This window comes from Mixophyes fleayi, chromosome 7 (genome assembly GCF_038048845.1).
Source record: "Mixophyes fleayi isolate aMixFle1 chromosome 7, aMixFle1.hap1, whole genome shotgun sequence".
Classification (NCBI taxonomy): domain Eukaryota; kingdom Metazoa; phylum Chordata; class Amphibia; order Anura; family Limnodynastidae; genus Mixophyes; species Mixophyes fleayi.
In genome coordinates, this window is record NC_134408.1 from 95,635,556 (window position 1) to 95,647,638 (window position 12,083).

Sequence of the window (12,083 nt, forward strand, 5' to 3'; positions counted from 1 at the left end):
GTAATTACACAGTGGAGGTATTTTATGAATTGCTCCCAGTGCTTACTATAAAATGCCTTGATTTTCCATCACCTCTTATGGATGTTCCAAACAGAGCACTACTCTAGAGAGACGCTTCCATAAACTAGATGTGTATCTCTGTGTGCAGAGAGACTAATTAATCTCTAGAAGCTCACTGTGCAAAAGTGTAAACATGATCGACCTACTAAAACCCCTTTCATTGTTTCTTCAGTTTTTCTTCTAAAATACTATATTATATATGACAACTTTGAGTATGTGGAGCTCAAAATGAAACTTAAGGACAAAAGGGTTACATTAACGTTTAGGATGAGCCCCAAAGATCAGCAGCGATGAGCTAGTGCAAAAGATAACCTGGTTTATGCAATAATCTGGAAATGTAGGTGTGCTGGTGTGCCTACTACCTGCTTCGTACAAAACTCCCTTATTCTACACAAGTCCTCTGATTGTGCATACTAGTGGTCTTCCACTAACATTACCATCTTGCTCTGCAAGCCTAGATGGAAATCTAGGTACAGTGATGGAAATCAAGACACATGGTACGTTCATAGCTGGTTTTGTGCTGTGCAGCAGACATGTTGTGCTTCATAATAGATGCCCAGGAGATTAAATATATTTGTGCCCTGAACCAACATTCAAGATAATGAAGCCCATCATTTCGCAAGCAACTTATGACACCACTGAAGCTTGAGGCCCTTTGTCATATTAATTTAATATGAAGTGCAGCACAAACATTTACTTTACAAAAATTGTTAGCGGATGTTTTCACATATGTGAATTCAGCTAACAGAAAGTATGGTTAAAGTAATAATAAAGTATTTTCTACTTATTTGTCTCCAGAGGGTGAAAGGAAACTCTTCCAAATGTGCCTTGTTGTAATCTTTCTTTAGCCCTGAGCATGCATTTTAAATTTCACTGTTATAATTATAAAGAAGACATTTTTTTGCATAAAAAGAAATGTCAAATGGTTGCATGCCATCTGATACACGTGTACACATGTCTACATCTCAGTAGGTCTATGTGCCTTGTACTTATGTACCATATGCTGAACAGCATTTATTTACAGGCTCTCCAAGTGTTTGTACAAGTTCTGCTGTATACTTACAGGTGCAGGTTTGTATGGGGGTTCAACCTTAAGGGCTTCCAACGAGACCCAGTCAACATTCTTAAAGAATGGATGCTGGCGGATGTTTCCATGAACTCCTAATCGCATGCCTTGATCTTTACAGAGGAGCTGAAAGAGTAATTTGATTTTAATTTAGGCACTTTGATTTACTCAGCACGGAGCACAGACTTTTTCAGTCATTGCATTTCTACACAATATAATCAATTTACAAACATTTTGCTGCAAGGAACAGAGGCATATAGCATGATTTGTCCATGGCTACAGGAGGTCGATACAGAGATTATATCTGGGGTCTGTAGTATGTCTCACATTATAAATATTCTACAATCAGAACATCTAACCACAAATCATTCTTTATATTTGTCCCAATATTGATCTCTCTATGCAAGTATGAGTGTTTCTTGTAACTTCATTGGAATGTACTTTATCTTTATGTATTTTACTGTACCCTATTGTGTATGAGAGGAGAATATCTCTGGTCAGGAAATCTAGAGCCACATCTATGAGTAGACATCATTTATTTCACATTTTAGGAATGGTCTCTGTTATCGTAGTGTCACATGGTGCCTTTTATGTTGCGTTCATGCTCTTGAAAGGCAATGGTTATTGTACATAGTTCTCACAAGTAAAGTGCCGAAGCAACTTTTCTGCCTATAGATATTAAAATTGCATCATTTACTGTGATAACTTCTAATATTAAATTTAAAATGTATTTTACCTTTTTCACGATGTCCTTTACATCTGCGCCAAGTGCTTTGAATAGTGTGGTATGATATTTACGTCTTCCAGTGATCATTTGGGTCACAATGACGCCAAATGAGTACCAATCAGCACCGGCATTATATTCCTCACCAGACAGCATCTACCGGCAGAGAGATAATAGTTATTACAATTTTTAGCAATCAATTTTTACTTCTTGTTCTTTAATCCCATTGCCCAAGTCCATAACTCTCTCTATAATAGTTTATATGAAAATAGATAAGATACTGGCATTCAGTTAGTTAGTATCAAAATATTCAGGACATTGATGTGCGACAAACTTGTAGATACAGAAACATGTGCTGTATTTCATGTGGTAGGCTGCAGTTACTTTACAAATGTATTATCATTATTATTATTAATTTCTTTCATCATTTATAAATTCTGAACCTGACATTTTAGGGAATCTAATAATAGTTTATGACTTATTCACCTACCTTTCCCCACACTTTCTTCCTATTTACTGATGATAATAATACTTTTATTTATATAGTGCTTTTTTCTCAAAGGTGTCCAATAGTGACATTAAAAGACATATCATTTAATACATATAATAAAATACAACCTAAACTTTCCTACCAAAATAGGTAGCTATCACCTGTATTATAGCCAGGACTCCCTACCACTAAAGCAGGGCACAATGAGTGTGGGGTCTATTTCTTTCCATTGTTGGATCATCAGTGGTCTTCTGCAGACATATCAACTGTACAACTTAAACAGGGTAGACCTGAAGGTTCACTATGAAGTGAGAATGATAAATATGCAAAATCATCTATTTATGTAACGGATAATAACAATGGCTTCAAAATGCTAACTGACTGATAATCTCTGTTGGAAGGTCTTGTGTGAAACCGCACTTTGCTTTACTCATTATTGGATAGCTTGCAGATGCAGTTAATGTGCAGGCTGTTTCTAAAGTGTCCCCTTTGTAGCCACATTGCTTTTCTCTAGGCTTCTATACAAAATATCTATGGTTACATAAGTAAACTGTAGGAAAATCCTGTGAGCCTCACCTCAGGAGCAGTATAGCCAGGTGTTCCAGCATATCTAGTGGCTGTTCGGTCTCCATAGATGTTCTCAACTGCAAGACCGAAGTCTGCGATCTTTAAATGGCCCGTTTCAGTCACTAGGATGTTCTCAGGCTTGAGGTCTCTGTGAATAAACAAAACCTTTCTATGACCTTTGCCATAAAGCGATGCTTTCATACAAACAAGATTTATTTTGTTGTGCAAAATGAAATTACACTTTAATAATTTACATTGCAAACATTAGTAGTTTTGAATGTATGTTTAGCAGTGTCACTCTGGAAACCTTTGATCACTTTTAATGCTCTGAGAATGATTGCATTTAGTGCCATTTTGATATTCAAAGCGGATTTAGCATAATGTCATAAACAAACCCAATTTACTAATCTCACCATTACTGTTTATACCCCACACATTATACTCAGTCGTGTCCTCACACATTATACCAGAACATTATACCTGCACAGTGACCCCACACAATTTAGAGAATTAGAGACCCTGTGCAGAGCCCTTTCCAGTGACTAGTGTACAGGATTGCCTTTCCCCTAGACCACATTTTCTGTGCTGCTCCCTGATACCCTGATTTATAAACAGGCCCAAACTCAATCAACTCCAATTGTTTATAATAAATGTTTTTATTCACCAGTAATTAAAATGCTCAGTGATGTTTTTAATGGTGGCAGACATGTGTGACTCATGGCATCAGAGCCCTTTCGCCCAACAAAAGTACATATATTTAAAATAAGTTACAAATGGGATCTGATGATGAAAGCGTGGTCTGCCTACTACCCTCTTCTGACCCAGGCAGGGCCTATGTTCCTTGGTATCCAGTTTAGAACTTTCTAACTCATATATTCTTTCACTTCTTTCTCTGAGCTGCTGCTAACCTTTACTATTATTTGCTAAATCGCATCTTCTATAACTCCCATACTGAACTCTAGTAACGGTTTGGACTTTCAGAAGAAAATTAACACTAGCCAAACGTAGCTTATGGTCTGTTCCTTGGCTTGTACTAAACTCTACTGCCCAATTTCCATGGCATAGAGGATGTAGAGCTGCTATCAGTCAGTTGTAGAGGGAAATATTTGCCAATGAATAGAAAGTAGAGAGCAGACCTTTTATTAAATATATTATCTGGAAATTAGAATTCATTGTAATACAACTTTATTAAACTACTGTAAAACTATAGCATTATAATTACCGATGGACTATGCCCTTAGAATGGAGGAATTGAACCCCGCATATGATTTCAGCAGCGTAGAACCTGGTGGAAAGAAAAATAAGTTAATTTTGCATTAGTGTAATGGTAAATTTATGGCTAAAATCCTTTAAAACTCCTCTGTTTTTATTTCTACACTGACCAACTGTCTAATATGATGCTTCTTGTTCTGTGTGCTAGATGAAAGTCTCACATTTATTTATTCAATATATTCATTATAAGGGTTTATAGAAAATAAGTATATAAATTAAAAAATTAACTAAAATACAATCAGACAATGATTATGTCCATTAACAGAGGATTGTTACAAACTATAGTATGGAACCCATTTAACCACTTCTAAGATCGGCTATAAAAGGTAGCCACATGTAAGGCAATATCTGTGGCCTATTTGGACTTGATAAACTGCCTGGAATTGTTTAGTGTATTAGCTCCTGCAACCTATAACAATCAGCCACAACAAGAATAACATTAGATTTTTATCCTGCATTCTCAAAAGTATAATAATCCATGACCGAGACATGTATGTGACACATATGTTGTTTGATATAGGGAGAGAGACTGTTTCTTTGCCCCAGTGATGTGTCTTGTGTGGAGCTGCTATAGGGGGAGAGGACATTGATGTATCCCTGCCTCAATCAACAATTAAATAAACATTAAATAAAAGGCTTGTAAGGAAAAATACAAAGCATACAGTATTGGAAATAACAGTAGATGCCAATAATGGTAATGCCATTAAACGATATATCTATAATACATAAAAGCAATAATAGCAACATGCATGAATAGCAGAAATCATATGTTAAAGAATGATGGTGGATTTAAGGGCAGGGGGGGTTTGATAAATAGGCCCCCTATGACTGATAACTTAACGCTGTCAAAGAGAAGTATCACATATATGCAGATTTGAAGGGAGACCTCTTGGGGATTTTGTGTTCAGCTGATACATCCATCGGTCTTCCTCTTTCAAGATCATGCCAATAAATGATTCCTACTCCTCCTCAGTTTGAACTTTTTAGATGGCAATAAATCTGAGAGCAGTGGGGTCGATGGTCTATCAGGAAGTGATTTTGAAGGCTATGGTTTTCCAATTTGTTTGTTATAATTCTCAGATGTTCTGAGATTCTTACTTTTATGCTTCTGATAGTAATTCTAATATACTGAAGGACATTCTAACAAATACCCTGCTGGTGTCACACATGATTTTTGTATTTCCACCTGTTATGCTTGACACACAAAACTTAGAGGGTGAGGTTTTTAGACTGCAGAGGCTGAAGAGTGTCACAACTATTAATAGGAGTAGATGGGCAGATTTGGGCATTCCTAGCTTAGTTCATCCAGGCACTTCAATGCATCTAGTTTTGAGAGAATACAAGTTCCTGGTTTAGTGTCTGGCCATAGAGACTAACTGGCCCCATAGCTCTAACTTTAAATATTGCTGGTTTTATCAATCATGGTAATATTGCTAAGTTTTTTCATCTGGGACCCAGAACTAATAAAATTCACAAAGCTACGATGGCTATGCTGATGGCTTTACCCAGGAGTCAGTTGATGTTGAGACTGCGACCTGTTTTTCACTACTTATAATTCGGTGGTAATTGTTTTTACGATTACCACCATTCCGACACCTGTCATGTCTCTAAAACAAACCCGAAAGAATACAAAATTGACTTGCAAATAATTAGACTTACCTTGAAGATGACGCTGAAGATCCCTGAAGACAGCAGCATAATGACAGGAAGGCTTTCCAATTGGAGAACTCATCACGTCAGACGTCTGTCAAGCTAAATTTAAAGCGGTAATGTTCGGTTAAGTGTTTAACCACTTAACCTTAATAAACCCCACATTGCCGCTTTAAATTTTGCTTCACACACGTCGTGATCACGTCGGCCAGCAGAGGCGGGGAGTTCTAAGATCGGAAAGCCTTCCTGTCATTATGCTGCTCTTTTCGGGGATCTCCAGCGTCGTCTTCAAGGTAAGTCTAATTATTTGCAAGTCGATTTTTTATTCCTCCGGCTTTTTTTTGGAGGCATGACAGGTGTCGGAATTACTACCATTGTTTTATCGTACCCCACCCTTATAATTTTGTATCCTACTTATAAGATATAACTCAGATATGAGTCATGCTTTAGAAAACCTATTTCTATTGGTAGCACTCTTTCTGCAAAATATAGTGTAAATAGTTATTTATAATATGCCATCTATCTCCATGATCAATGCATTTAGTCCTTCCTATATCTAGTCCTTCCTATATCCAGTGGCTTTTACAATGTTTTATTCTTATATTCACCTTGCACTGGGGATGTTAAGGGGGCCTTTCCTGCACAGCAAGTCGTGGAAATCGCCGCCGCTTGCATATTCCATTCCAAGTAGCACAAGCTCCTGTTTTGTGGTAGAAGCAGAATTATAATTAAATATGTGGGGTTAGCCAGGGGGAAAAAATCAACAATAAATAAAGAAATATATATGTTATGTATTTTTAAATATTTCCCTCCCTCCCTGTTTCCTTTTGGGATTATAACAGACAGACATTGGGAGGGCAGATGGAGAGCAGGAGATACAAGAGTGAAAGATGAGGAAATTAGAGGCATAAAGAACATGGAGTAATACAAATCAGACTTTCAGCAAGGAGGAAGCTGGAGAATATGCTTTTAGGAGACAATAGCAGGACAGACTTGAGGAAATGCAATCATTATTCCAGAGGCTGTATTAGCACTACAAGCTGTTATTGGTAGCAGCCATACACAACCTGTGGGCCACATGAGGCCCCCCAGGCCATTTCTGGCAGTGTACATGCAGCAGGACAGATGCAGGGGTACCTATTATTATCGTTATTATTATTATACCTAAGAAATATAACTCTTCCCCCTGTATTAGTCCTGTCCCACATTGTACTGAGTCTCAGTGTAGTTGTAGGGGTTTGCCCACTGTGCTGCAGTGAAGCATATCAATATGTTAGTGAAGTCAGTCTGGCAGTGAATCAGAATGAATGAGCTACCAGATCATCACTGTATTACAGTCGAGCATAGTCTCGCATTTCTACTGCCTTGGAAAATTATATGAAGGGAAATGCATGACAGGAGGGGCGCAGGGAACAAGTGTGTTGCAACAGAGGGGACTGAATGTTTTACAGGCGAGGGATGGGGAAGAAATGTGTTACTTTAGAGATAAGGGGATAGGATGTGTTACTAGATAGGTGAGGGGGAGAGAATGTGTTACTACAGAGGTAGGAGGGGTGGGAAATGTGATACAACAGGTGGGAGAATCGAAATGTGTTGCTACAGTGGTAATGGGGAGAGTGCTTTACAGCAGTGATGGTGGATGATATATCACCAACTATATGATAAAAGGAGTCATGGACAGCTGGCTCGTAACTGAATTTCCAATGTAGGACATTTCATCCTCATGATCCACCACCTTGTCCCTTATATCAGTCCAGTGAGTACTCATTCCCAGATAAACTCAAAATGAAATGACTAAATGACCAGTACGGAAGTAGTGGACAGGGCAGGAGATTCAAAACTGCAGTGGAGAGGAATATAAAACTGAATGTGGAACTTAATTGTGATGCGAATGAGCCCGAAAGATTCTGGATCTATCTGGAATGTAAGAGATAAGATTTGCTGTTTTAGTAAAGAAACATAATTTGCAATAGAAACAAGTGAGGTTATATTGTATTTGTGTGAATATTTGACAATAAGGAGGTGGTCACAGCGGTACCTTGGTCTGGAAAGCAAAGCAGCCATGAACGAGGAAAGCACTTCCAGATGCACGTTGTAATACTCTACGCTCCACCATCACACTCTCTCCGCCCTCAACCAGCAGATCCCTCTTACTGATGACTTTCACAGCCAAATGGTGACTTGTAATGGAATCTTTTGCCAGCAGGACCTAGAGGAGACATTACAGGGTCAGCCTCATAAAGAGTGCAGAAACATAAAGACAAAAGCATATGTAACATAGAGGACTAATAAAGTATGTGTGCAAAAGTTTATAAATATCTTCCGAAATTGTGACATGACCCTTTAAAGGTGTTACATGTAATATAATGGGGAATACATATTTTATAATATTTAACCATGTGTTGCCATGGTTTAGCTAAATGTACCTAACTACTAGTGTAAAATATTAACGGGAACCCCATCACATTCCCGTTTAATTATAACACCCAATGCACATACATACACACATATATATACACATATATGTCCATGAATTTTACCTATGATGCCTTTCTTACTGGGTATTTTCCAAAGTCTACCCTTATATCTTGTCTGCCCAACTCATGTCACAACATTTAAACCACCTGTCTAATATTGTGTAGGTCCCCTTTGTGCCACCAACACAGCTCTAACCCATGGAAGCATGAACTCCACAAGACCTCTGAAGGTGTCTTGTGGTATTTGGCACCAAGATGTTAGCAGCAGATTCTTTAAATCCTGTAAGTTGTGAGGTGGGGCCTCCATGGCTCAAACATGTTTTTCCAGCACACCCCATGCTTGATTGGATTGAGATCTGGGGAATTTGGAGGCCAAGTCAACACCTTAAACTATTTGTCATGTTTCTCAAACCATTCCTGGGGTATATATTCAGTAAACTGAAGGTTTGAAAAAGTAGAGATGCTGACTATAGAAGCCAATCAGATTTTAGCTTTCATTTATTTAGTGCATTCTACAAAATGGCAGCAAGAATCTGATTGGTTGCTATAGGCAACATCGCCACACTTTCAAACCTGCAGTTTAGTAAATATACCCCCTTGACTGTTTTTGCAGTGTGACAGGGTACATTATCCTTCTGAAGGAGGCCACTGCCATCAGGGAGAACCATTGCCATGAAGGGGTGTATTTGGTCAGCAGCAATGTTTATGTAGATTTTTCATGTCAAATTAGCATCCACATGAATGCTAGGACCCACAGTTTCTCAGTAGAACATTGCCCAGAGCATCACACTGCCTTTGCTAGCTTGCTTTCTTCCCATAGTGCATCCTGGTGCCATCTCTTCCCCAGGTAAACGACACACATGCACCCAACCGTCCACACGATGTAAATTACAATGTGATTCATCAGACTAGGTCACCTTCTTCCATTGCTCCAAGGTTCAGTTCTGGCGCTCACATGCCCATTGTAGGCACTGTTAGCGGTGGACAAGGGTCAGCATGGGCACTCTTACTGGTCTGAGGCTGCCACGCACTGTGTGTTCTGACATCTTTCTATAATAGCCAGCATTAACTTTTTCAGCAATTTGTGCTACAGTAGGATAGTGTGGGATAGTGTAGGATTGGACTAGATGGACTAGTCTTCACTCCCCACGCACATCAATGAGCTTTGGGTGTCGCCAGTTCACCAGTTGTTCTTCCTTGTACCACTTTTGGTAGGTACTAACCACTGCAGGAACATTCCACAAGACCTACAGTTTCGGGGATGCTCTGAGCCAATTGTCTAGCCTTCACAATTTGGCCTTGGTCATATCCTTACTTGCCGATTTTTCCTGCATCCAACACATCAACTTCCAAAACTACCTATTATATCCCACACCTGGACAGGTGCCATTGTAACACAATAATAAATGTTATTAACCTCATTTGTCAGTCTTTTTAGTGATGTCACTGATCAGTGTATGTATGCTAAACCTGTGTTCTTTGGCTCAAAGGATCTAAAGCTCAGATTGCCAACGCTAAGCCTCTAAGTGATGTCCAGGAAGGGTACTTTGTACATGCCCCCTGCGCTCTTTCAATAACCATTTCTTGTGGGCAAAAGTTTGCAGCAATGATAAGTACAGTGGTTGGTATTTGTTAAGTGTGTATTAAAAGTAGAAGTGCAATTAGTTTGCACTGAAGTGCGAAAATCAGTTTTTAATTTTTAATACAGGATTAGTTAAATAAGATTAAGCCAGTTATTTACATGGTAATCCCTGCTATTATCACACGGCGTCTTAGTGGTTAGCACTTCTGCCTTACAGCACTGGGGTCATGAGTTCAATTCCTGACCATGGCCTTATCTGTGAGGAGTTTGAATCTTCTCCCCGTGTTTGCGTGGGTTTCCTCCGGGTGCTCCGGTTTCCTCCCACATTCCAAAAACATACTGGTTTGCTGCTATCAAATTTACCCTAGTCTGTGTGTATGTGTGTGTGTGTGTGTGTGTGTGTGTTATGGAATTTGGACTGTAAGCCCCAATGGGACAGGGACTGATGTGAGTGAGTTCTCTGTACAGCGCTGTGGAATTAGTGGCGCTATATAAATAAATGGTGATGATGATGAAGTTAAAATATTGCTACTCCTGAAGTCTTCACCTCTATTTTTATAATCAGACGCATATCTATCTATCTATCTATCTATTTTGGCAAAGCGGGGGTGTATACAGAGGTATTCCGTACCGCCACTTTTCATACCTAACGCCTTCATTGTAAAATTATTAAATTCTATTCACTTATATTTTTAATGCCTCCATGTCTAAATTTCCACTTCGACCACTATATACTATATATAAACATTTCTTTACACGATGTATAAAATAAAATAAAAAATCACACACACAAAATTGACATTTATAATAAAGACAGAGATGATATCCTATCACTCTCAAGGTTAATTTAAGTTGTAAATGCTGCTACACCAAATCTTATTTTGAAAGAAGTAGGTAAACGTCTAAGTTAATAAAAGGTTTGGAGGATGAACTTTACATTTCTTCCTCCTCCATGCAAACCATCTCCTTCAGGGGCAAACGCAGGATTTGAGGAGGGGAAATTCCCCGCCACGATACCAGTGGACGTGTCCAGTATGTGTAGGGGGGTGCTACAAACACACACTGGGTCAAACACACAGACATGTAAACTGTCCCATACACATACTTGTAAACTTTCTAGAGTTGGCTTCCGGGAGCCTGCCGGGGGAGGTGGGCGTGATGGGGGGCAGGGCTCCAAAATTCGTGTCATTTTGGACCCGCCCCGTGACGTAATGACGCAAATGCGTCATTTTACAGTAGGGGGCGGGGTCAAACACCGATTCCCGGAGAATCGCAGCGTTTTGGACCTAATTCTGCCCATTTCACTAGGAAGTGGGCAGATCCGGGAGATTGCCACACTCTCCCGGGAGTCCGTGAGACTCATGCGAAATGCAGGAGTCTCCCGGACATTCCGGGAGAGTTGGCAAGTATGCCCATACACAGACTCACATATACACAAACACACACAGGATCATACACACAGACATGTAAACTGCCATATACACAGATACACACATACACAAACACACAGGATCACACAGACATGTAAGCTGTCACATACACAAACACAGACTTACATACACACACACACACACACACACACACATTCTTACCTTCTTCTTCTGCTGCCTCCTGCATAACACCCATGCTGGCCGTGTGGGAGGAAGGGGTGGGGCCAAACTGCAGGCAGAGAGCTGTGCTTACACAGCAGGGGACTGACTGGGAGACGATCGCAAGCTACAAGCAGTAGTGTCTGGTCCCGGGAGAGGGGTAAGCCACTGTAAGCATACGATATCTCAGGTAGGACATGGGTTTCTGGGGACCAGGAAACCCCCTCCTGGCTGTGCCCCTGTCCTTATTATACCATAAATGCACTGCAGAACACAATGAATTGACAATATCGTCCTCCCAACTTTATAAATTTGCCCAAAGCAGAATTCACATACGTTGCAGATTATTGAATGTCGAGCAAAACTGAGAGATTATATCTACAGAGAGGCCTTTCCACTGCAAGATATGATATATACGAAACTTGGATGAAGCTTTGCTCATATCCAATAACATCCACCTTCATACATAAATCCCTTGTGACTATTGAACAGTCATTACTTACCTTTCCAAAACTGCCCCGTCCGAGCTCACGGCAAAACGAAAGTCTCAGGATGTTTTCAGAGACTCCGAGGCAGATGGGCTGAGCAATGCTGGTTCCTAATGGA